General features: G+C 44.2%; 1 protein-coding gene across 7 annotated transcripts in view; it reads right to left on the bottom strand.

Annotated features, from left to right (window-relative positions):
- Positions 1-24,638, bottom strand: part of PCDH15 (protocadherin related 15) — a 460,568-nt gene that overhangs the window by 359,645 nt on the left and 76,285 nt on the right. For all 7 annotated transcript variants that reach the window (XM_050305502.1, XM_050305496.1, XM_050305499.1 and 4 more), the window contains exon 2: positions 20,056-20,285. The gene's annotated coding sequence lies outside the window, so the exon portion shown is untranslated. The remainder of the gene's footprint in view (positions 1-20,055; positions 20,286-24,638) is intronic.

Below are 24,638 nucleotides of genomic sequence, written 5' to 3'. Positions count from 1 at the left end.
GATTAAAGCAGCGCTGACAATATTTACAACAAAGGAGAAGGTGCACTAGCGGATTGTACAACCAGTGTGGCCAATTTTCCTTCGCAGCGAAGACACATGACTTTGTCAGCAGCAATGAAATTGGATCCTGTTTACCACTGTGAGCAGATCAGAGCACATTATTATCACGTAAAACTGAGATAAATCCCAACATCCAGCAGCACAGCACATCCAGCTGCATCTTCGAGGCAAAGTGACAGCCACGCACTAATCATCACACCGCTCCAACGCTATTAAAAGTACAGAGGACCTCAACCTGCTAAATTAGGGAATAACAGATACAACACTTGCAACGAGCACAAAGCATGTCTTATCACAAGATGCTGAATGAACAATCTGTTTTTAATTACACCATCTCCAGCCACTAGCACAAGGCACAGAACCTCCTGAGTTTGGCATGGTTTGAAACGGTTTGCTCCTCTTAGATTTGGGAATAGTAAAACCAGCACAGAATAGCCAGGCTTGCCTGTTCACCGGTAAAAATGAATTTATTAAAGACACAACAGAGTTACATGGCCCCAGACACAACCCCTTTATAGCTCCTTTTGGAAAAAAAAAATACGCAACGAAACCTCAGAGGGGAATTTTTTGGCTGCATGTTTTTGATCTGCAGCAAAAGATAAGTGACACAGCTGAGAACATTTGGGCATTATCTATCAAACTACTTGCATATCAACATTTTCTGTTTAGAGGATCTTTGGAATTTTTTTATATCCTGTGTACAATTTCATTTTATGTGCAACAATGCACTGCAATAAAACACTTTTGCTGGAAGGTGACTCCTTTTTGTTTTAGCAAAATTCCATTTATTTCGTTCAAAAATACCTGTCTGGTGTGAGCTCAACTGTGTTTTAATGAAACCTGCATGCTTCTTTTTATTTGAGTCTGAGCTAAATTCATAAAATGTTAAAGGACTGTTGGATTATGTATTTATAAAATATATAGCACAGTAAGTGCTTCTCACACACGGGCTTTCCTTCACACCCCCACCTTCATGTAGAGCAGAAACACAAACGTGTGATGGGTAAATCACTGTTTATTAACAGCCTTTAAATCAAATGAGCAGGATCTGCTGTTCAGCACAATCCTTCCAGTACAGAACAAAATGAACGACAAAACTTAATCAGTTCAGGAGAGTCCTAAATTGAACAGCAGATACTGGTAATGCTCAGGGCTGTGCTACCATCAGAATCTGCTGGATATCCATTTACCTTGGTTAAACAGGGCTGAATTCACAAAACTGATAAAAGTTTATATCAAATCCAAAAGAGTGTTTGGACAGGAAAAGGAAAAAAAGGGACAATGGAAAGCCACAATATCCTTTACTGTGAACATCCAGCACTGGCCTGGAAGGAAAGAAGCTCTAAGGACTGAGGTAGGTGGACACGAGCCAGAGAGGTGAAAAATGCAGCATTAGAATGCAAATAATGAGCAATACCAATGAAAACACCGGAATATATCACTTCTTTTTTTGGTGTTCTCTTGCCTTTAAACCTCATCCTTTCTCAACTACTGTGTATTTGTTTGTAAAGCAACATATTTGCTTGGCAGTTAAATTTCATCTTCAGGCTGCAAATACCATTTGGTCGAGCAATCACAGGGAAAGGAGAGATAAATAATTTCTCTGAAGACTAAATGTGTTCTTCAGACCAATCATTGCAAAGGCACAAAGCCCTAAGTCTTGTTCTTTTCCTCTCTCTTCCTCACCCCAGAATCCAAACACATTTGCAACCTTTCCAGTGTTATCAAAGCCTCCTGCTCTGCAGATGGGAATGTAAATGGAGTGGTCAACACCCATCTTGTGGCTCCAGCGACAAGGGGGATATGCAGCAGGCAGACAAGAGCTCTCTCTGAATCACTCTGCAGGCCCCAAATTGCACAAATGACCAGCACAGCTCCAGGCTTTTGGTGACATAACTCACCCCTGCACAGGGTTTGGCAGCTCAGGGTCACAGCCACCCTGCCTGCTGTCAAACTGGGCCCCTCTCACGAGCCTCGTGACCTTTGCAAGCTCCAGACACAACCTGTGTGACTCTCACACACACACACACGATTAAGACTTGGATTGGTCTGAACTATCACAAGCTCCCGTTCCAAATGGTTTGTTTTTAACAGCTTCTCCTGGTTCCCTGCAGAAGGGAAGGAAAATTGCACTGGTGCTCTCAGCACAGCAGGACCTCTGATAACAAAAGTTCCATTTAAAAGTACTAAGCAAGGTGACTTGACCAAATAATCAGGGTAAATAAATACAAAGCAGCTCCACTGTCCCGCAGCTGACTTAGAATAAGTCATAGAATAATAATAACAATAATAATTACACTTGCCACAACCATCAATAACTTCCAAGAGGGGAGCACGTACAGGTTTATGGGTTCACATCACAGAACTAACCTGTATTTACAGCACAGCAGGAGGCAGCACCTGCGGCTGCTCCTTGACATCAGAACAGGGCAAATTCCAGATGGCTCAGATGTGCCCATCTTCTCCTGTCCATCTCCCCTGGGAGATTTGCTGCTTGTCTGCACTTCTTGCCCCTGTGCTGGTAACAGGGCAAGGCAGCCCTGAATCCCAGCTGTGAACTCCAACAGTGGTGTTGTCTGAGATTCAGAGCCAGAGGTGCAATGATCAAAACCCCTTCCATTTGTAGCGCTTTCTCTCATGATCTTTTCCCTTACATCAGTTCAGACAGGGTTTGTTCCATTTCTGGGTGTCATGCACTGTTCTGTGCAGAATAAATAAACCCCTGGCCTCTGCCCTCCAGCTGGGACTCACATGCCATGCAAAGGCATCATCTAACCTTGTCTTTCAGTCATCTGTGGCCTTCTGTGCCAGATCTTGGAAGTGCAGGAAAAATGTACTTTCCTGACATCTTCCCATCACTTCAAAACTACAAAAGCCTTTTGGACAGAAGGATTTTTTTTTTTTTTTAAATTACCAAAATTCTTTTCCACTGAAAAGAGTCCTACAGATCTTCCACTCACGCATCACTCAAAGCTGAGTGTTTTTTAAACTCTACATTTTCTCCCCTCAGTTGTGAAGAGCTCTTCTCTCTCAGGTTCCCCACCACACAAAGTGTATCGATAGGACCAAGCTGAGGAACAGCTGGTGATGGTGACTGATGGAAACCTAAACTGTGAGAACATTCTGCTAGTCTGTCATCAGGATTGGTGTAACCACACACCCAGGAATGGATCATATTGTACAAAGGGATAACAGGGACTGAGGGAACACCCTCTGCTGTGCTCTGCAGGGAACTGAGGCACTGTTTGACTTGTGCAGTGCCACATCAGACTATGATGGCCCAAACTGAGAAACACCCTGTTTCTTAAGGAGTATATAAAATTTTGTATAGATGAACTTAATACTTATAAAATTATGGCACCTTTCCACGATGCACATTTCTTTGTTGCTAAATGGCTTTCCAATACTACCTGTATCTGTACTGACTGATAGCAGAATAAAAGCCCTAAAACACCATTGACTTTCCAATCATTAAATAAAGTCCACCAAAACCCTAGGAAGATGCATATGATTTTTAATTATCTAATACATGTATATATCCTAAATACAGGCAGATAATCCATTTTATGCCTCATTCTAAACCTCCTGTAACAACTGCACTCCAGCTCAGGTAATTTAATTTCATATTCTTTCAAGAGCACCCTACTGCAGTTCTATTTAAAGGATAATAATTCTCTTGAAGAACTTGTTAGAGGGGCTGATGGAGTTCAAAGAAATTCTTGGCCCAGGTGGGATTTCTTAGGAAGTTTTTAGAAAGCAAATCAATAGGTGTTTGCAGATTGAAAATCCGATCACACTCAGGACTGTCCCCAGAGGAAGCTGTGAAATCGTCATTTCAGCGACAGGATCTCGGCAGAATTGGAAAATTGCTGAAGGGTAGGGGACAGCAGTGGGTGTAGCAAAGGCACTCGGAATCAATACAACAATACTTGGGTTATTTATCCTGGCAGGCCCTTAGTCTGCTTCTGATCTCTATCAGAGAAAAGGGGAACATTTCTCCCATGCTTCAACAGTTCATAGAGTCCTCTGAACAACATCAGATGACTACTTGGGGAGGGTCTGAGGAGGAGATGGTGATAGGCATGATATTATGATATGGAGAGTTTGATTTCTAGTTTATTAAACCAAATCGTACTTTAGAGATCCAAGACTCACCGAAACCTCTTGGATTTCCTTTTTCTCCCCCTCCCCACACTCCCTCCAGCCCCTGCCTTACTTCTGCTATAACAGTACCTGGGGTCAAGAAGTACCAGCAAGTGAAGAATCACAGAATGATTTATTATATAGAGCCCCTGACAGACATTTTGACTTTACACAACCAGAATCAGAACTGAATAAATTCAAACAGCCACGCTCCCCCTCTCCTCATTTTCCATGTCTGGTTTCAACAGGTGGAACTGCTCTCAATGATGGCAGTGGAAGCTTTTTAAAAGATATTTTTTTCTCTTTTGTTTCTTTTATTTCTCTTGAACACTTCCCAGTCTCTCCTCCTTTACTCCTGCTATGTGAGTGTGAGTTGGAACTGCAGGGAGGTCTCCCCTCAGTCTCCTCCTGCTCCAGCTGAACACACCAAGTGCTCTCAGTGTCCTCACACGGCCTCAAAGCAAGGCCCTTCCCCATCCTCACTGCCTCCTTTGGACACCCCCTCATCCAAGGGCTGACCTGCTTTAAGCCAGACCCCTGCAGTGGAACTGGAGCACTGCACAGATTACATGCTGAAACTGGACACACGACTAACGTTGTTGTCATAAGACATTTGTAGTTGATGGCAATTCTTTTATTCATGTGGCCTTTTCTCATTGCACAGTAATTTGTCCCAAATTGTGGCATCACTACTGAGGCTCTGACAAGTGAGAGTGGATGCCAGAGTTACAAAGGTCAGATTAACAGTGAATGTGGAAGGCAGTAATATGTACATTGTTCACAGATTGCCAGTGCACTGAATGCAGGGCTGTCCAAAAGGGCAGAAAATGACACAACCTCTCCATTTCGGAATGTCTGATGGATTCCTGAAGAGCAGTGCAACCACCTGCTTCTTTAATGTACATAACTGCCTTCCACAGAGCAATGTGTGCAACCAAAAACCTCTCCCAGGAATATCCTCCCTGCCCACACTCAAAGGAGAAGCTCCCAGGGGAACGGGCAACAACTGCTGAGTACCAACTTCATTGCAACATCAATTAACAACTTCATGGCAATGGAAAGGGCAGTTTCATGATGATAATGAAAATAAACATGAAGGTATTTTCTTTTCAATCCAATCTTGCACTGAGAGGAATGAAAAATATTTTTTGTGGTCTCAGGTCAGCGTTTTGTTTCATACAAACAAACAAACAGTTTCTACGCTGAATGGCATCCTAGGAATGGCCTGAGAAAAACAAATTAGGAGGCAAAAGCACAGGTTATAGCTCTGATGTTCCCTCAGAGTTTCCTTCACAGGACATGAAATCTTTCCAGGGAAAATAACAACAGAAATAAGATAATAAGATAATTATTAAATAGCTTCTTGACCCAACCACAGCAAGAACCACAGTCAAGCTCTAATCCAGCTAATGGAAGCAGAATGACTGGAAGAACGCTGGGCATGAGGAGAGAGAAATGAAAGCTGGTTTTTACTTGTGGAGATTAGTGAGACAATGTGATTGCAGGCAGATGCATTTGTTACCCTACACAGGATAATTTAATTTTACACATCAGACACACATTTTGCTTTTCACAAATGAACTTAAATAAACTTACTAAGACAGCTTTGTCCCCGTGGCTGGAAGGGCTGTGCTCTAGGGCAGTGCTCTGCAGCCCTGAGCCAGACTCCCTGACACAGTGCCAGCTCACAGATGCTTTCTCATCTTCACCAAAATCTGTTCTCAGAACTCAGGGTGAGTTGGGCAACAACTGCCCAAGGTGTTTGCAGCCTGTAGCGTTCTCTGAAAAGAACAGCCCTACAGATGCAACAATTAAAGTAGCACAAAACTTGGGTTCTGGCACTTTCCCTGTTTATTTGCTCACTGAGGACTAACTCGGGTGTCTGTCAAGGACAGCCCCACCAGACACACAGCTGAGGAAGGTGGAGTCACAGGACATTCTTCTGTGGAGCCATTTGCTGGGGGCCATGCAGGGGAAACAGGGAGCACTGGGCCCTGGGAGTTCTGGAGCTGCTCACAAATAGCTGAATTGGTGAAATACTGTGCAAACACAGCCACTGTGAAATCCAGTTCCTTTCCCAGCACCAGGCCAGCACCTGAATTATCAGTGCTCACTGAGATGACATCCTCTGTGCTGTGTCTATAGCCAGACCATTCTCCATATTCCAGAAAGGTTCCCTGTTTTCTCATCCACTTGCCATAAAAATGTTACCCCAAGACCGAGGCACAGACTTTCTTTCCCCTCGAGACCTTAAGACAACTTGTCATGTGCTCATAATGAGTTAACTACTAAAAAACATCTGTTGGGTTAGGAGGTGATAGAGTGATAAGGTGGCCTCCAGGATGATTTTTAAAGATGTTTTCCCAAGGAAAATATAGAAATCCTCCTCATCTGAGGAGAAATATAGAAATTAGCAAACCCCCTTCATGTTTCTGGCAGCCCCAAAATGTGTTGCTTTATAAAACCTGCTGCAAACCCACCTCAGTTCTGCTCTGTGCTGTGCTTTATTCCATCCCTCAGCCCACCCTCACAACTGCCGTTGAACTTTCTCTCTGTGAGCCCAGTTTCCAGCCCTGGTGAGGCTGGCAGGAGCTGAATGGAAAGCACACACCTGCAGCCTGGAGCTCTGTGTCACTCTGAGCCAGAGCTCTTTCTGAAGCCACACGGCCTGACCAGTGAAAGTGAAGGTAATTACAGTTTAAATGGAAAGGTTTCAGTGACCTGCAAAACTGATTTTTGTGTTTCCTACAGGACAACCTGTCTTTGTGACCGTGAAACAGAGGGGACAACACAAAACCAGGGACAGGAAAAGGGAAGCTCCTGTCATCACCTCCAAGCTCCTGCTGTGCACTGGACATTTCAGCTGAAACGGCCTCTTTTCCCGAAGAGAATTCATTGGGCTTAATCAATAGGCAGCTTGGGATCAAACCTTCCAAACCAGGCAGCACCCAGCAGCTCTCAGCACCACCTGCATGTCCACTTCAGCAGATGTTCAGGTACTAGAACAAAACTGGGAAAGGAGATTGACCCCTTTCAAAAGACAAAATGTTTTGTGTAAGTGTAATTTCTGTTCTCCTCCCACCATTATACCCTGGAGGAAAAGCACTCTGGGTTCCTGGACACTAAAAATAGGTGACTAAAACTTCAAACAGAGCAAATTCCTTTTGTGGTGGTGTTTCATATCCCCAGCAGTTGCAAGGAATCACATTTTACATTCAGAATTGCAAGAAACCTTGTTTCGTTGGGAGGTTCTTTTGTTCCCTCTCCCAAAGCTCAGACTTTGAAGAAAAATGCACTTTACAAGGCAACTTACGAAGGTAGGATTGGCACCCCATGCAAACCTGATTGTGAAAGCCACACATCAAAAAAAAAACAAACCACAAAACAGAAGAAAAACCCCAAGCCAGCACCCCCAAAGCAAACAGGTGCTCAGAAAACTCATCCTGACTCCTAGCCAAAATCTCCAAAGGCTGGGGCCGTTCTGGAATGCTGATGCCTGTGGCATTAGAGGGGCAGGGTGACCAAACGAGGAGATAGAGGGCAAAAAGGGCCTGAGAAGAGAGATGGCACACAGTGCTCGTAGTGAGCAAACCTTAAAAGCCTCAGGCTGGGCTGTGAACTGAGAATATGATTTTGTTGATTTATACTGATGTTAACAAACAACAAACCCCCAAATCTGCCAGGCTCTGTGAAACCAGCTAACATCGAGATAATAAACAGGGGAAAGCCCAGAAGTAAATGATTTCATCTCACAAGTGTTTCAGCAGCAGTGAACAAGGCACAAGCCACAGCCTGATGGAAACAGGAAGCCACTGGAAGAAACACTGAAGTTCACCTCCCCAAACACTGTCAATGCTCTCTAATGTAGTGATACTGCTTTTGCATCGTTCTGAAGCAGCAGCAGGCAGGAATATTCTCTATCCCTACAATTAGTCCAAGCTGAAAGTACCCTGGACAGCTCCCGGGCCCTTCTGGAGCTCCAACATTGGGACATGTCACCCTTCTGACACTTCCCTTGCACAGACCAGCCCTGGTTTGTCCTGATCTCCTTACCCTCCTACACCTCCTGCTACAAACCCAGCCCTCTGGCCTCTCCTGGCCCTCTCTCCTCCCTTTCTGGTACCTTCAACCATCAGTCAGTTAAAACAAGCCCCAAACATCTCCTCCCCAGTAGCAGCTGCACTTTGTGAGAAAGTCACAGTCAGGCTGGGACAGGGTCAAAGGAAGGGTTTGATGCTTCCTTTCATACAAAAATGAAATGCAAAAAAAGAAACCTAAACTACATTCCTCTTCTCCAATGAAGAGAAGACAGGCTTGCCTAACTATGACAAGCAGATGAGTCCATTTTCTTTTTGCCAGGAATTAAATCACTTAACAAACTGGAGAACACCAGCAGCAGTGGTTCTCTGTGCAGTTTATAGTTTAGCTGCTGAGAAAACACTAAATCCTGTTCTTTCCAAACCACTCACATATGTAAATACATACTGATGATAGGATGGAGCACTTGTGTTGTCATGTGCTTAGAAATATCAGCAAAATCCCCCGGGTGTGAAAGAAGGAAGAAGAATTCTGCAGAAATTTCTTCAATGAGAAAACAAATGAGAAAGAAAGTGATTCTTTTTCCAGCATGTTTGGCATAAAAATCTCTAAGAAAGCTGGAGAAAACCTGTCTCCAAGCTTGAAGTTCAAGCTTCTAAAATGTATCTGAACTCAGCCAGATTCCAACAATGGGTTAAGACAAATTCCTTTGCACTTTCTACAGTGTACTTCTTCATTGAAAACTTGGTTATAAAAATGGCACTGAGGAGGCTCAAATTTGCAGTATTCAGCAGTCACCTGGTCAAAAGTGCTCAGTCTGCACCTTAAATTAGAATTACCAATTAATATTAATTAAAAAAATCCCTGATGTGTAAAACCTGACGTATTTAGGGGAAAGGCAGCAAAGTCCTGCTGGATTTTTAATCCTCATCCATCGCTGTAAATGGTTCTGACACACCACTTATTTAAGGGCTATTTTGATTCAAGCGCTAAAAGACACGCAAAGCCGAAAAAGAAAATAAAATTCAAAATTTAAACCCTCTGAAAGTACTTTTGCAACTCAAGCCTCGAGGGAAGAACTTTGGGCATTTGGGCATTAAATAATTGAAGCTCCACAAGCAACAGCACCTGGCACACGGCAGAGCTTTTCACAGGCGTCTCGTGTAACTGCAAATGCTTCAGCAGGCACAGGCAGGGCTCTTTAAGCTCCCAGTGCATTTTTAACAGAGGGAATTAGAGCTATCCATTCCAGGTCATTACTCATGGAAGGCAAGGAGACTTCCTACTACTCCGGCAGGTGGTTACTGAAGAACTCTCTCTTCATCCTGGGAGCACACTCCTTTGAATATTCCCTCCCAATTCAACTCTTCATTGTGGAAAACAAACCTGATATCAACATATCTTCCTGGCCTGCCCAGTGCATATTTTTTTCATATTATTTTATCTCATTTGAAGGTTCAGAAAATCCAATTTTCCTGGGTTTGAAAATCTGTTCCCCCTTCCTTCTGCCTCCCAGAAGCACAGAACTGTTTGTTCAGTGGGGTGTTTATTATTAGATTAACATCCCCAACCCTTCCAGCTCCAGTTTTACTCTGAAATCACACTGATGTGAAAAACACAACAGGAACTGAAACGTCAGAAATCTGTAAGAGGGAGATACCATTTGCCTTGTACCAATAATAGCCTTATATTTCCAGATTACAAAACCCCCTCAGTCGTTTGTTTTTGAGTGACTGATACTTCTTTGAGGCAGGATAAGCACTAACAATGAGAGGGCAATGAGGAATAAACAGGAGCAGGATATTCCTTCAAATTGGCCTGTCCAGAAGTGAACTGAATATTCTGAAGTACTATTTAAATAAAAAAATATATGACCTTACCCATCTACATTACAAAATAAACCAGCCGTAAAGTGTAACACTTGTTAAAGAGAAAGAAATAAATGCCTTGTTCTTGTTTACTTTTGTGTTGAAATTCCCTAAACAAAACCAAGTAAGCAAATAATGATAATAAAATTAGTACAAGAGAAAAAACAAACAAACAAACAAACAAACCCCACCCAAAAACTAAAGGCAAGACATGAAAATAGCCAAGGATTTGAAGGTCACAAACCAGTGTTCTCTACAAAAACCTGACTTTGGCCAAAGCCAATTCTCAATGCAACGTTAGGATTGTCATACCTATTAGAGAATATACAAGCTTGTTTGGAATGCCACCCATCACAACTGTGGCTGAAGTGCCACCATTTCAAATACCTGGATCCCAGAAGGAATCTGGCACAGTTGCAGGATGTCATTTCATCTCTACTGACTGTTCACTGAAAAATTCATGTGCCCATCACTACCCTTGATGATTATACAGACACCATTTACTTGGTCTCAGGTGGATGTCAGAGGATACCTTGTCTTGATGACAGCAATAAAGAAATCAAAAAAAAAATCACTTCACGGAAAAAAAGGGATTAAAATTGCTATGAGATTCCCATTACCACCGGACTACTGATAAAAGTCCTGACCTTGGCAATCAGCACAGCTGAACCAGAAGTGAGGTATTAACTAGGCCCCCAGTAAAAGGAAATAGCACTCCACAAGAACTCCTCAGGAGCTGAAGATTGGATTACACTCACAGATTAGGCCCGTGGAAGCAGCACATGACTTGGCCTGGGCCTCCTAAGAACCCCCTGTTAAGTAAATTTGGCAGGGCCCGTCCAACATTTGTCCTTGTGGTCATGGCACATCTGCTGTCACCCCTGGATGCTGTGTGGTGTCTCAGAGCCTTGTGCTGGTGCACAGGGTGCTGTTCTCTCTGATCTCCACTGTTGTTTTTCTCCACCAAAAATAATCCTGTTTTGGTTTTTGTTCCAGTGTAAATACGAACATTTGAAGTCTCTCAAGTTGCCTCTAGAAGACACCAGGCACACCAAAGAGATGCAGGTTGTCCTATCCACAGCAGTGACTGACTTGTCTCTACAACAGAAATCAGTCCTATTTTTACAATTTTCCTTTCCTACCCTTGTTTTCCCTATTCTTACAGCATTATTCTCATCCAAAAATAAACGCAACCCTTGAGGTTCCTGTTTTTATGGGAAATTGATTGCATGCACAAAAGGTCACTGCAAACTCTGTGCCTGTTCGTGCCTGAGCCCAGGAGAGCACAGTGTGGAAGGCCTTTGACAAGAACACTCTCCCCAAATCCTTACATGTATATGTGACAGGCCAGAAACTTCTTGTGACCACAGGGTGTAGGCAGAAGGGAAACCAGAGAAGCAGAGACAGTAAATTGCTGCAAAACCCCTTTGAACAATAAGCTATAATGCAGACACTGCATAGGAAAAGTGCCTTCATCCCCTAATCTTCCTGCCTTTAGAATGTAAAGCTCTGTAAGACCACGCAGATACCACACTAAAGTGACGATTTCAGTGCAAACACAAAAGCAGCAATCCACAAAGCATCTCTGAGAGGCTGTTCCTACCTGGTTATTCATCGCTCGTCACGATTCTATTTCAGCTTTTGCCCAGCAGTGACAATTGCTGACATGGCACAATGTGCATTTCCCTGCACTGACAACACAGGTAGGAGAAAGGGCTTTCAGCATTCCTTGTTTGTCAGCAGCACGAGAACCGCCCCCAGTGCCTGCTGGACCATCACACAGCTGCTCTCCTCGGGGAAAACCCCTGCAGAAGGGCAGTGGGAGAGCGATGGGTGAGGCACAAACCCCCCTCTGAGGAGCAGCTCAGCAGCAGATGTGCCCACGGCCACTGATGGCTCCTCAGGAACTGCACTGCAAGCTCAAGATGCACAAAACGAGGGATACATCATCTTCTATCTCCTGCACTGCCAGAATGTAACATATTGATTAAACAACACTTTTCATCTTCAGCTCTATCACCGCAAGAAGAGAATATTTCACGGGTTTTTATAACTTCTCCATTTACAGCCACGCCATGAAATAAAGAACAGTTCTTCCCATTTGACAAAAGGAGACAGGGGCACGGGGCAGACGGAGAAAGCTGTTTGTTAGGAAGGTAATGTGAGCTGGGAGCTGAATGCACTCAGCTCTCCTGAGCTCAGGCATGTGCTGTGCTTTGCAGTCATGGACTGAGAAACATCAGCATCACAATCCTGAACAGCCACATCTGGATGATTTAGGAACATTCTGGGATAATCTGCTGAGAAGCTGGACTGATAACTTGGACCCACTCACTGGTCAGACTTCCCCACCCTCTTCCAGCTTATCTCCAGCTCTGGGGAAGAAGTTATGGGCACCAACTGACATAACATTGCCCGGCAGGGAATCAGCCAATAATGTGATCTTTTATGCTTCAAATACACTTTTATTTTGGACTGCTTTATGTAGTGACAGGACAAGAGGCTTCAAACTCAAATAGAGTAGATAGGATGAGATATTAAGAAGAAATTCCTGGCTGTGAGGGTGGGCAGGCCCTGGCACAGGTCTGAGGCACACAAATAAAGCCCTGTATTATTTATAAAATTAAATATATTGAATATATGGGAGTTGGAACTAGATGATATTTAATGTCTCTTCCAGCCCAAACCACTCTATGATTCTATTATCTTATTTATTTATTTATTTTCTCAGGGAAATAGAGTTGGTAATATAGGTGTGATTTGGGTGCAAAAGTGCTAAACCGGTCCAAGAGTATCTCCTGGGACAGAGATCTCATTCAGGGTTGGTCTGAAATGTGTACCAGGAGCCTTTCTACCAGTCAACCCTGGAGAGACTTAAACTGCACCAAGTTTGAAATGTCTCCATTTTCTTCTACATGAAATGACTGGTTGAAAAGTCACAATTCTCTCAGGAACAGAAATCAGACCCAAAGCATCAGAGAAGCCCCCAGAAAACAAGGCAGGTTCACAACTGCACTAACAATGGAAAATCCAATGTTTGTAGAACGAGTTGGATAATTTTTAATTTAGTTCAATCGAACCAACTGGCAGTAAAACATCTTTTTCTCCATTTTTCCTTTGGATGTGCTCAGGGCTCAGCCATGGAGCCAGGAAGAGAGTGCTGGAGCTTCCAACCAAACCAAGCCTGTCTGAGAACACCCAACACTGACCCCAAGCAAGGAGTCCCCGTTTCACCCACACACCCATGAGGCTCTTCCTTCATGCCTGAAAGATTTTATAAAGCTATCCGAGAGATTCATTCACCCAGCAGTAAGGGGGGTTAACCTTTAAGGAGTAAGCAATCCTGGGTTTTCTTTGCCATGTCAAACAGCGGAGCATAATCCTGACTCTAAAAGTCTAAATGAGATGAATGACATTTCCTAAATGAGAGCGACTTCCCTTTGCTCAGAAGAATCAATCTGCCTGTGTGAGCCTCAGATTCCCTTCAGCTGTGTGTCAAACTGCAAACACAGGCCTGACACTGGGGATAAACCCCTGAAAGGTGGGAGCACTCCCTCCCAGACACATGGCTGTGGTGAACACTCATGGAGGCAGCTTCCACACCACTCAAACCCCTTCCTGTGAGCAGCAACCAAACAGGCAGAAGAGATCACTATCCAAGTCTTCATCCATGGAGACTGAATGCCCCGGTTAGCTCACCCTGTTTAGGCTTTCACTCTCACAGAGGAATTGTCCATCCCAATAGTGGCCTCCTTTCCTCCAGGGAACTTGCTACAAGTAATAAAAACGCATTTGCTGCTGAGGTGGGTAATGGGCACTGCAGAATTGTAGCCCTGCTCCTGCTCAGACACCTCCAATGGCAACACTGCCCTGGGGAGCCTGGGCAGTGCCAGCCACCCTCTGGGGGAAGAACCTTTCCCTGAGATCCCACCTGAGCCTGCCCTGACACAGCTCCAGCCGTTCCCTGGGGGCTGTCCCTGCTCACACAGAGCAGAGACTGGTGCTGCCCCTCGGGAGGAGCTGCAGGCCCTGCTGAGGTCTGACCTTGGTCTCCTCCAGGTGAACAAGCCAAGTGCCCTCAGCCACTCCTAGAACTGGCTGGGCAGTTCTTTGCCTCCAGTCATGCCAGAAGCACAAGCCAGGACATGGAATAATGAAATTATAACCATACACTCCCTTGAATCTTTCTCCATGTTCAGCCATCTCCAGGTCAGCTCTTTATGAAGTTATATTCAGTTCAGTTCTCAGCAGCTTGCAGAGGGTTTCTCTTCTAAAACCACATCTGCTCTGCTCTTTGGCTTGTGGGAACCTCCGGCATGCCCTGGAATTACGTCCCAGTCCCAGCTCAGCCACAGTGGGGTGAGCACTCCCCTCTCCTGCCTGCATTGAGCCCTGGCTCCTCAGAGCTTCATCTGAGGTCACCTGGTTCTTATAATCAAAGCAGCAGCAAACAACTGATCCTTTCCTACTCTCCATACAGCACCTTTTTAATTAATTGATCAATACTGACTGGACATTTTCATGGCACTATCTGCTGCAAGTTCAAACTCCTGCTCCTAAATGGCAACAAACAGATCAGAGATGAAGTTAAAATTACCACTCCCTCCTTTTGCCAATTGCACTGGACTTCATTTGGCATTTTACTGGCCATCACAAGGCCCTCTGCACATCTTCCTTGTCAGGTCTCATCTTCCGTGTTAAGGTCCCATACTCAGCACTAAATATCCCATCTCCCCAGCAATCCTATTTTTCAGGATGCAATGAACAACAGAGACCTTGCTGGTGCTGCAGTGGTGAACTCCTTCCCTCATGAGGACTCATCCAAGACTTTTAACCTCCATTTCCTGGTTTCTAATCCATTATTTACCCATTTCTTTGCTACAGTTCCAGCTGTCTAACCTCCTAAAAACACACTGGTGAGGAATTTGGCCGGAAGCTCTTGGTACAGGATCCTCCTCCAAAGTCCCCACCCGTTGTTTGTTGCCCAATAAGCCACTCTAAACAAGAGGGATCACACAAAGGCTGCTCAACTCGACACAAACATGTGCCATCAGGAGATCTGCACAAGCTCTGTCACTGTGCTCTGTGACAGCTACAAAAATTGGTGCCTTCAAATCTCTGACAGTCTCCCGGGGCAAGATTTTTGTCCCAAAATCCCCCTTTTGCCTTTTATCAGAGAGAAGGAGGTGGTTATTGTGTTCTCAAGAAGCTGGCCAGTGGATATCACAGAAGCCTTTGATCACATCTGAGAGATGCCACATCCAGTGAAAAGCTTACAGGTAGAAAATCACAGACAGAAAACCTGACACTGCTTGGGCTAAGGGCAGGTGGTTGCTGCGTGACTGCTTTTTATAAAAATCACTTATTTATTAACAGTGAACACCAACTGACTGAATTAGAAAACACTGTCAGGAAGGACAGCCTGTGATGTCACAGACAGACACTGAACTATGTCTACCAGCCTTTCAAGGTCTACAAGGTGCCTAAAAAGAAACGTTAGCTCTTATCTCTAAGCTGGTTCAGTCAACTTCAGAGAGATTTTTACAGGGTCAAAATATACACACGTCCTGTATACATTTTTTCTGGCAAAATAACTAAATAAATCAAAGGCCATCAGTCAGGGTGTCCTCTCCTTCCATAAAGACATATCAGACAAATAAATCACAACATATATATATTCTCTTTCTGATTACAGCTCACTACATTTATAGCACACTACGAATGGGGTAAAAATGAACATGATATTCTTTTGGAGATTAAAGAGTCATAGAATGGTTTGGGTTGGAAGGGACCTTAAAGATCATCCCATCCCACCCCCTGCCCACACCTTCCACCAGCCCAGGCTGCTCCAAGCCCCGTCCAAGCTGGCCTGGGACACTGCCAGGGATCCAGGGGCAGCCACAGCTTCTCTGGGCAGCCTGTGCCAGTGGAACCTAATCCACAGCAGATCCTAGGGGATAAAGTAAACATAAACTCCTGTGGCCTGAATGCCAGGCTGGGAGGGAGGCATAAAATACCAGTGGTTTTCAACTTGTGAGATCCATATTTTTATAGCTGAACCGCAGAAAGGCAAAAACCTCCCCGGATATTCACCCTCGATGCAAACCCACAGCACAAACGGAAACAAGATAAAGATATGTGCACATGTGTGTGTGTAAATAGGAAGAGTGTGCACATGTGATCACCCCAACAGGCCATGGCAGCTAATTACCACCAAATCCTAGGCTAGCTTCAGCTGGGAATGCACACCTAGCCTAAGCAGCCTGTGGGATGGTGGTAATAACTCCCTGTGTCACAATGACTTTAAGTGACTGCCTGTTCCACCACAAATGGATAATTAACTCAGCTCCTGAGATGGCTTCAGGTCTGAACTTCAGCTTTTCTGTTCTGCATAATGAACACTGTCATTCAAAGGCAGACTAGGACATCTCTTCATGACAAGCCTGGTCAGAGCGAGCACAAATACCTTCAGTGAACACACAGGCAGTGTCATTACACAATAGGGGATTTTTTTATGCCAAATACAACTACTTGTCTGTTGGAAAAAAAAAAACATTTAGGCATCCTTCCCTCTAAAAACAAAAATATTATTGCAAGGTAAGAGAAGCAACAATTGCTCTTGCTAATTTAGGTATCGTACAGGAGACTCTAAGGCTTCAGAGCTAATGGCCTCGAATCTCTGTTCATGCAGTATGATGTGCTCAATCCATTATTTAAACACCACAGCTGCTTAAATAAAAGCAGGGTTTTGAATATTCCCCCCCAGTGATTATTTCACACATGCAAAGCAGCACACTGTCAAACCAACGTGTGTGTTCCTTCAGCTCAGAAAGCCTTATTTTCCTGAGCAACTCGAGAACCACCTGTGGACTCCAAGGAAAATGGAAAAATTGAAAGAATGAGTTACTGTGAGTCAGTCAAAAACTGATCATTTCAGACTGGGTAACAGTTGATCATTTTGAGCTGTCTCAAAGAAAAAACAATCCTTGAAGTGTCTGAAAGATGAAATCCTTATCAGGTTTTGTGAAACCACTTTATCTGGTAATGCCTGACTGGCTCTGTGTGACACAGCAAGTTTCCTAAAGGAAAGGTTAAAGCTGCTATTCTGCACAGGGAAGGTTCCAGGGAGACTCCAGAGCCTAAAGGGGCTCTAAGAGACCTGGAGAGGGACTTTGGACAAGGGGGAGTGGCTTCCCACTGCCAGAGGGGAAATTTAGGTTGGCTATTAGGAAGGAATTGTTCCCTGTGAGGGTGGGCAGGCCCTGGCACAGGTTGCCCAGAGAAGCTGTCCCTGGATCCCTGGAAGTGTCCAAGGCCAGCTTGGATGGAATGTGGAGCAACCTGGGCTAGTGGAAGGTGTCCCTGTCATGGCAGGGGTTGGATCGATATGGGTTTTAAGGACCCTTCCAACCCAAACCATTTTGTGATTCTAGGAAAAGAAAAATTATCAAGAAACATTCCCACCCCCTAACGTGAGTTCACTGAATGAATGTCCTCTTCCTAAATGAAGCCCATGAGACGCCATGCACGTCTGACAGCACTTTGCTGACCCTGGGACTTCGGGTTGAGGAGCACTGGTCACCTGCTCCCTCCCCACCCCTTCTCTGCTCTGAACCACAGCTTGTATTACCCTCTTGCATTGTCCAAGACAGCCATAACTGGAGCCTGCTAAATAAATCTGCTTGAGAAATTTATATGAGATTTGAAAGTTTAATGCAACTGCCGAAAGGATTTTGGAGTGCTGGGAGGATTAATCTTACTGCTCATTACATTTATTGATTCTAATCAAGCTTCTGGACATCAGCACAGGTGCCACTGCTAAGAAACAAGGAGCTTCCAGGAAATCTGTACGTAAACCCGAAGTGATTGCCAGCTTTGGAAAAGGAAAAGATGCTCAGAAAGAGGTGTGTAATCTGAATGCCAGTAAAAGCAGTACTAATAGGTGATCATTCACCACGTGGCAAGCTTTCTCCAGGACTGGTTTTGTAGCCAACTCAAGATGAAACCACATTCCTCCAGCCTGTAGAAGGGCCAATATTAATAACAGGCTTTTCTCTCGAAATACTTCATGAATTAGGGATGAAAAGCAATAGGGTGTTTCCACCCCCAAAGGCTGGGGTTGTTATTTTCTTGGGTTTTTAATCACAAGCTGAAATGAGTTGAAGGCAGCAGCTGAACAGCCTCTCCAGCATCAAGCACAAGTGGAGGCTTTTCTTTTGGGAATGGAAGGAAGTAGTGATTGTGAGTTTTGGAAAGCATTTACTATGTTCGCTACAGAAAACCCAAGATAAAAACAGCATTTTTGAACAGATGAAAAATAATGATGTCACCTTATGCAAAATAACTGCAGAAGTATCCACTTCCCACCGAGGACAACCCCACTGTGGTCAGACTCCAGCTCAGCCAAGTCCCCCCAGGAATCGCAGGGCAGGAGTGCCCTGGAGTCACAAACGTGCAGGTGAGCAACAGGGACTGCACGTGGCAGAGTTCTACCCAAGAGAGCTGTCAGGAGGGTGAACACGAGGTTATTTCAGTTCATACAGCTCCCACCACAGTCCTGCCCTTTTATTTTGACATAAAAATATCTAATTTTGACAAAATTGCTTTTCACCTTTGCGTGTGTGTGGTACAAACTGCATAAAGCTGCAGTGGAAAACACTTGGGGAAAGAACTGTTCTAAGGGTTTGCTCAGCTCTCCATTTCTGAAGTACCCTTTTTACTCACCCTGGTGTGCTAATAAACAAGAGCAGCACCAACAACAAGCCCTACCTGAAAGATCTTTTTGGAACACCAATTTCTAGACATGGCTGGGATGGCTCATGTTTTAGAGTGGGTCAACACCTACTCCTTAACAGAATAAATACTTTTAAACTTTCCTATTTCTGAACTTTTCTAACTACAAACTCATAAGAGCTCAACCTCACAGGCTCATGGGACACACCTTAGCAGAGGGAGTATCAACTGAGAGTGTGCTGAAAGATAACATAAAATATTAAAAAAAAAAAAAAAAAACAAACCCCCATAAAAAAACCCCAACCCACCCCCAAACCAAACCATCTCTGTGTTGCCACTTGTACATATTTAGATACCCCACAAAGAAACACCAGCATGAAAGTTAATTGACCAGGTTGACTGACAGAGGAAACCGATGTGAGCACAGTAATCTTATGCGCTGGAATTAATTACACCAAGTTTTAGGTGATGCCACAAATAAAGGTCAGGCTGTACTACTGAGATGATCAAGAACACCAACTGTAAATCTATTGCAACATTTAATAACACACATTTCCCACAGGGCAGGAACCCTTTCAGGCAACCACGTGATGAGCAAATCCTTAAATGTCACACTCAGAAAATGACCTAACGGGTGCTTTGCACAGCACATCCTTCCCCTTCCAGAGAGAACAAGAGGAGCACTTTCTAAAGCACAGAAGACATTTCACACTGTCTTCCTAATTGCCTCTAATTGTCAGTTATGATTTCACACACCACAATTTAAACCCTCTCAGGGATGCCTTCCATCAGCTGCAAACAGATAAGAAAGGGCTGGAAGGGAACATGACTTTGCTGTGCTTGGACATCCCCTGCAAACCCTAGTTAAGAACGTTTTATCCACCCCCATGGTGGTATTTCCTCAATTCCATATAATTTGGATTTAAAAGCATCAAGCAATGTGATAACTGAGCTCATCCCCAAACTACTTTTCCAGTACTTCATTTTTCCACTCCTGTTTCTGTTCTGTGTTTTTCTGATTTCAGCCTTTTTGCCACTCCAGCCTGCCTCCAGTTTTCAAGCACTTCCTTCCATCTCTTCCCCTCTCCAATTCCCTTTCCTCCGTGATCTTTTCCCACACAAATGATTCTGGATTCATTGTTTTCTCTATAATTAAACAGGTGTGTTCCCTGAATCCACCAGACCAACCAGAAAGGAAAGAGCAGCCCCTCACCTTTCATTCCTGGCCGTGCATGGCTCCAAGAGTCCAGCTGAACGCGCTGTACCCCCCGTTCCTCCCTGAGCGATCTCCCGCAGCTCCCTCAGCCCTGCTTGCTGCTGGTCCTTCTCCCGGTGTGTGCAGAGCCCCCAGAGGTGTTATCCATGGAGCTGATCCCTTCTCCTCGCTCCCCACATGGCTCAGCAGCTCACTTGTGGCGCTGCAGGCGGGGAGAAGCCCATGCTCTGTGGGAGAGAAAGGCACAACGAGAGAGGTCAATTCAGGAGGGACAGCAAGACCTGCAATCAGACAGCCCTTGGCTGAGTGGGGTGCAGAGCAGGTGCTCAGCACAGGACACATCACCCCATTCCAACCCTCCCTTGCAATATTGCAGTGTTTTCTGGAAAAAGAGTTCTGCTCGTGCACCGTCCTTCAGATGGGGAAAAAAAAAAGCCCTTAAACTCTCAGTGCTTTTCATTAATTACAGCTTAAAACCCTAACAGAGGTCCAGCAGCATTTACCAGACCACAAAAAAACACAACAGGAATGTTTCTTGTGCATTCTCATCAGAACAAAAGAACACTTTAAATAAAAACCATTTTGTGAAGACATTTCAAAAATACTGAGGGAGATAAAAAGTGAAAGGCTTGTTTTGTTTAGTTTTGTTTTGTTTTTTTTTCATGAAATTGATAATCAAATACAAAAATCTTGAGTTAAAATTTCTTCTTTGTCATGGGGATGAGGAAAGATGCTTGTGTAAGGAGTTGTTGCTGAAAAATAATAACCTCTTTTTTGTTTGATGTAGAGGAAATTAGAGGCACTTGAATGACATAAAATATCCCTCAATCACAGGTCATATGCATAAAATGAGAAAAATCACAAAATTCAACAACACTTCTTGAGAAAACTAATCCTGCTCCAAAGTACGAAATGTTTTCTTCCTGGTTTTGAGCACTATGAAACAGAACTTTCCTAAAGCTTCTTAAGCAAAGTTCCCTCCAGAAACAGAGAGGAAAAGGCCACTGCAGAAGGAAAGGCTTTGTACAACATCTTTGTGCAAGCTGTGCACACCCACACACAGATCACCCCGGTGTCAAACGTTCTGCAGCTCAAAGAGGGAGATTCCTCCCCACACCCCAAAGAAAGAAAAAAGGCTGAGCCTCCAAGACTTGCTTTCTATCAAAAACATCCCCCACTCCCCTCTTCTGGTTCTCAGTGCTGTGAGAAAGGAAAACCACCCCCAATTTCACACAGCTCTTCTCCAGACAAGTGACATTTAGCCCGCTGCTCCTCCCCGTTCCTGGCAATCTTCCCCTGCTCCAGTGTGCTAACATTAATAAAGAATTCTGAGGGGAGCAAGAACTCTCAGGAATATGTCAAGGACTGGGGGGGAAAGCAGCACTGGAGAGGAAAATCCATTAGAAAAATGAAAAACCAAGATCAAGCCAACTCTGAAGCTCCTAGTGCAGGACCACCAAGCTGCCTTATTAAATTGCCTGTAAGCAGAAGAATAAACCAAAGGGAGGGAATTAGGAGAAGCAGAGACCCACCCAGTACTGAAGTACCTGAAAGTTTCCCTCAATTCTAATAACATATGGGGGGAAATGGAGAAGCTGAATTCCTTTTCCCAGGCATTTTATTAAAATACATTTCACTGAAAACCACACAAACACACTCTTCCTGTTCTCCAGAGAAGTGTGTGTGGGAAGAAAGAAAGGCTCTAACACTAAGGCATTTGTTCCAAGGATTTCCCTGTTTTCACCTGCCCCACTTCCCTGCTGGATCCACCTTTTCCTCTCTCTCAGCAGGTTCAAAGGGTTGGGCTCAGTGAGGAGGGGGTCAATAAAGTCGCTGAACACTCACCCTAGAGCAAGGAATTTGGTGGGGAGATAAAAGAGCAGAGAAGTGGACAAAGTGCAAAAGTTCAGAAGTCTCAGTTAATCAACTAAGTACAGAGATGTGATCTTAAATAAACCATCAAACATTGCTAATGATTCAGAATCAAAGTATAATCTGTCAGATCCTCTCAAATTTCCATCAAACGCACGTCCAGGACAGGAAGGGCTTCAGTTAATTAATAAGGAATTCTGAAATCATGTAAAACATCAGAAAAAATCAAGGTCGTTCCTCTTACAAAGGGGAATAAAAAATTAACAAAATCACTTCACAGCACTCAAGGGGCAAGAATTAAATTAAATCATACCCATCCTTAACATAAAACACTACAAACTTCGCAGAGTGGGGTTCCCAGGTGGGAAATACATGGGACCCCAGTAAATATAGCACAGAATGTTTCATGACATGACTGTTCATTGACTTTTCATATATTTATTACAGTAATTTTTAACTAGTGCTTACAAAACTACTACATACATTACAAATTGCCTGATACCAAATGCAAACTAAAATTCTTAACAACTGGCCAAAAGCACACAAAGTATACTGGTTTGTTAACCAGGCCAAACAGCAGAAGTTATTTTTCTTGGACAAAGTTGACTACATTCATGAGGATGTTTCCTATGGGAAGACATGCTATAATTTGAGTAATTTTTAAGTAAAAGGTTAATGGATATAAATTATGGAAAACAAGTCTTCACTGGAGAGACAAATCAGCTCATTAAGCCTGGTGTCATTCCTGGCTTCAGCTCTAACAGAACTGCTCCCGTCAGTGCTTCAGCAACCTTTCACTGATTTATTTTCTCAGCCATTATCCACTGTAAGATGGAGTGAAAGCTTCCCAGTGCCAAAGAATGAGACCTGGGGATGTCTGAAAATCAGGGAAAAAGACCTTTATGGAGAGATTCCCGAGAGCAGAGCAAACCATTGCTGTGATGTTAACATCAACACCTGCTGATGGCATCCAGACCCAAATAAGGAGTGGCAGCTACCTGGGCAGAAAGCCCTTCCAGGAGCAGTTCCTGACTCAGCTCTTCCATCTCCTGTTGGTTCTGCTCCCCAGCTCCATGTTCTGGCAAGGCCTCTCTCTCCCAGAATGCTGCCTGCATCTCATTGCTAAGACATCCACTTCATGCCAAGCCTTTTTTCATCCTAATGTAAAAATCTTCACCAACAGAAAAAGATGCCAAATGATCTATTTTTCTTCAGAGGTGAGCCAAATCTGCATACTTGATTTCTTGTTTAACTGGACCCATTTATAACAACTACAGACTCCAGTTTCTCCCTGCTATGACAGAGGCTTCTTTCTTAATACTGCACCACAGTCATCCCAAAAAACTCCAGAAAAATGAATATATCTATGTGATTAATGTCTGACTCACAGTACCAGTCAGTGCAACTTCAGCAATACATTTTTCTTTTTTTACAACTAAATATAGCAGCAGCTATCTTTTCAGTCACTACAGCTAAAATATTTAGCTAGAATTAGTGTATTTTAAACTAATCTAGTTAATAATTGCCAAAATGGAGATGAGGTTGAGCTGGGGGTTGCAGAAAGAGAGCAGGCAGCAGCAGCAGCTGACTCCACACAGATCCATTACGTTATTTCTCCCATTTTAACTCCAGACTAGACCCAAGTTTTCCAACTACAGCTGTGATCTACCCCTGCAAGCAGAGTCCTGTTCACAGCACTGTTACACACAGGAATTGTCTTCCCAGCTCCCACCCTTCTGAAAAGAAATCCTGCTGGTGAATATTTCATCAGGAGAATTCTGAAACTCCTCAGAGAACATCATTTATTATGAAGCTCTGTATGTGAGGGAACAGCTCAGCTCTGGCCCTGGCACAAATTCGAACTGGAACTGCACATCCTGAAACGAAACCCCAGCAGGAAAAAAGTAAGCTAAGAAGAAAAAGCAAATAGCACAGTGGTATCAGCAAGGCACTGACAAAGCTCTCAGCATCAGCCTGACCCTTTGGGTTGAAATGCAGGGTGCACATCACAGGGAGGTGCCACTGCTTCCCACCTCCTACTGTCAGTCCCTGCCAGTGCCACCAGGACATGCAGAAAAAGCTGCTGGGTTGGAATACAAGATGTGTAGCAGGATGGAAAACATACAGTGTTTTTATGTTGTCTTGATGCACACATGGAATCAGACCAGGAGAACCCCAGCAGCTGATGGATTTACAAGTCCTAAAGCAATGCAGAAAGCTTTCCACAGCCCCTGGCCCTGCAGAGCTCTGACTGTGATGGGGGACAGCACAAAAACATAAATGCCCGTGGATGGTTAAAGGGATCTGTCCCAGACCTGTCCTTCAGAGAATCCCACAATGGTTTGGGCTGGAAGGGACCTGAAGGCTCATCCAGTGCCACCCCTGCCGTGGGCAGGGACACCTCCCACCAGCCCAGGCTCACTCCAAGCCCTGTCCAACCTGGCCTGGGACACTTCCAGGGATCCAGGGGCAGCCACAGCTTCTCTGGGCAACCTGTGCCAGGGCCTGCCCACCCTCCCAGAGGAGAGCAGATAATGCCACTGTTATTTATTCCATACCCTTATGATGATCTTTAAGCATCCAGTGACAGTGGTTTTGCTCTAGACTCGTAGGGCACAATTAAAAAATAGCCCACTCCAGTCAGCCTATTAAGTTATTTTAGGCAGGGGCAAAGGCTTTTCAGGTGTTCCTGGTTTTCAGTTCACTCT

Source organism: Myiozetetes cayanensis, unplaced genomic scaffold (genome assembly GCF_022539395.1).
Source record: "Myiozetetes cayanensis isolate MyiCay16 unplaced genomic scaffold, myiCay2020 scf10, whole genome shotgun sequence".
NCBI classification, from domain to species: domain Eukaryota; kingdom Metazoa; phylum Chordata; class Aves; order Passeriformes; family Tyrannidae; genus Myiozetetes; species Myiozetetes cayanensis.
Note: the sequence above shows the minus strand (reverse complement) of the source record. Positions and strands in the feature narration are given on the sequence as shown.